The following is a 2,656-nucleotide window of genomic DNA, read 5'->3' on the forward strand; positions in this document are numbered from 1 at the left end:
TTTTTTATTTTTTATTTTTAACACATAGATGGACCAAGTTTCTCTCTGTGGTCTGGATTATAAACTATAATTTAAATCAATTCTTTAAACATGCAAATCATGGTTCATACAGAAAATTCTCATTGATCTTGTAAAGGCCAGTTCTCAGCTCCAATTTTAGCCTGACATAGAAGGAGAAATCTCAACTTTGCCAAGATAATCTCATTTTATTGCATTTCAACAGTTTCTTCTCTGCAAATTGCGGTAATGTCACCCTTTAATGAGCAGAGAGGTACAGGGATTCTAATTTTATTTGAGATTTTATTCATTTAGGGGGAAGAGTTCTCTCTATTACTTTTCAGAAATAGCAAAACTATGTCTTATTTACATAATTGTAAACTGCTCATTTTCTTTTTTCCATTAGCAGAATATTGCAGCTTAACAAAGGGTATGATCTTAGGAAGAAAAGAGTGAACACACACTAATGAGCAGCACCAGAGCAACAAGCAACACTGGATTGTTTTTCTCATTGTCTTCCTTATCATACATCAACAGATTTCATTTTCCACACGAATTCTTTCCTCATAAAAATATTTTCAAATTTTCTAATATACACATGGAATTCAGTACATGACCTCAATCATTTTGAGACTCAAGGGTTCATATTACTTCTAGTTAAAGTTTAAATATTAGGCAGAAAAAAAACTATTTTCTTCTAAGATTTATGCTCCTATGCATTTTCTAACATAAATTTTGGCTCAGTATGCAGCACCAAATAGTTAAAGGATCTATACTTTTGCACAGATCATTTCAAAGGTGAATTGTCATTACATAATTTTACATAGTTATGTTTTATATCAACTAACTTAAATGTAGCATATCAGTCCACTTTCTGGTCACTGCCTCTTCTTTAATATCTATCTATCTGTCTGTCTGTCTGTCTGTCTGTCTGTCTGTCTGTCTGTCTGTCTTTCCGTCCATCTGTCCGTCCACCAACCCATCCATCCATCCATCCATCCATCCATCCATCCATCCATCCATCCATCCATCTATCTACCTACCTATCTTGAGTATATTCCCTACGGCATGTGTGTATGTATATATGTATGAATGTATGTATGTATTCCTGAGTGTATGTATGTGCACTACATGCATGCAGCAACCCATGGAAGTCAGAAGTTGTGAGCCCCCCCATTTGGGTTTAGGAATTAAACCTGTGTCCTCTACAAGTGTACTAAGTGCTCTTATTTTTCCATCATTATTACTGCTTCTTCTCATATGAGCTAATGGGACTTCATTTTTCTTTAATATTTAGCTTTAGCTTTTTCTTTTGTGGTGGTAATATTTTACCCCAAAGCTTCATGCAGATGAGGGCTCACCACCTTTGACATTTTGTAAACTAAAACCTACATTTGAGATAATTATTTAATATCTTTCTCTTGGTCAAGAGTCAACCGGATAAATTATTTTACAGTGATTCTTAACAATAAAATCACATTCCTGTTTTATGCTTAAGGATAAGAGTATTTTCTATAGGCCTACTATAGCACAATGTATTTAGTCAGACTATGGAAATATTGAATAGACTGATACAATGTGTTACTGTTTAGTGACTTCTTAATTATTTAAGAATAAAGTATGTGGTGTCTTTTTTTTTGTTGTGGAGAAACTGGACAGGTTTATTGATGAGGGTCAGGTACGTGGGTGGGACAAGACCCGTTCCCAGGCTTTATGTTTGTCCTCTGGCCTTGTGGGTGCAAACTTCCACATGCTCTTATCCATCTCCTAAAACTCTTCCAGGGTGTCTGTGGACAGGATCAGCTTGTATTCTTCCACGGACATGCCACTGAAGCTGGTTTCTCTGGGGCGAGGGTACTTGTGTTTATAGTAGTTTGAATGCAGTCGTGCTAAGCTTTCATACATCTGATCATAGACCTCAGGTTTGGCCAACTGAGTGTTCTCTCCCTCCCGAAAGGCCTGTGCTACCCGCTGCCGCAGGTAAGCGCCCAAGTCTCGGCCCCCTTTGGTCTGGTCCACGGGCCATTCCTCATAGAGCTTAAGGAAACGACATAGCGGAGAGCGGCCATCTTGGGCCCCTGTGGTGTCTTGAATAATAAATGGAATACATGGAAAAATTCCTACAAATTCACATATCATGTTGAGTAACAATGCTATAATTGTTTTGTAAGTCTTGTAGCAACCTCAGAATACTCAGGTTTTCTATTAAGGCTAATTACATTTTATTATTGACCTTGTAATATTAGCATATTTTCTATATTGATATAATACAAATTATATCTAACTAATAAAGAAATAATGCATATATGTTAACATATAATACATACATACATACATACACACACTCACACACACAGACACTTCCAATGATTCTTGTCCTTTAGGTGACTGTATGGGTGAAATATGACTGTGGGACTTAAGAAGGTTAGTACAACTGTGACAATTTAGCCATGATGGAACAGCTCCTTACACTAGGCTACCAAAGCAGAATTCCTATGAGTTCATCTACTGCCTGTATTGTAATATGTTCTCAGTATGTGCTAATTTTCCCCTGTTCTTAAAGGAGCCAAGGCATGTTTTTAATTACAGTGCAATTCTTAATGCAGTGTTTAATTCATAGTCTTATGTTTCATCAGCAACTCTCAAATTCACACTAAAA

The 2,656-nt window shown here is 36.4% G+C and overlaps 1 pseudogene; it reads right to left on the minus strand.

Moving 5' to 3' along the window:
* Positions 1-1,671: 1,671 nt before the first annotated feature.
* Positions 1,672-2,066, minus strand: LOC130869153 (ubiquinol-cytochrome-c reductase complex assembly factor 2-like; annotated as a pseudogene).
* Between the last annotated feature and the right edge of the window lie 590 nt (positions 2,067-2,656).

Source organism: Chionomys nivalis, unplaced genomic scaffold (assembly GCF_950005125.1).
Source record: "Chionomys nivalis unplaced genomic scaffold, mChiNiv1.1 scaffold_167, whole genome shotgun sequence".
NCBI lineage: Eukaryota > Metazoa > Chordata > Mammalia > Rodentia > Cricetidae > Chionomys > Chionomys nivalis.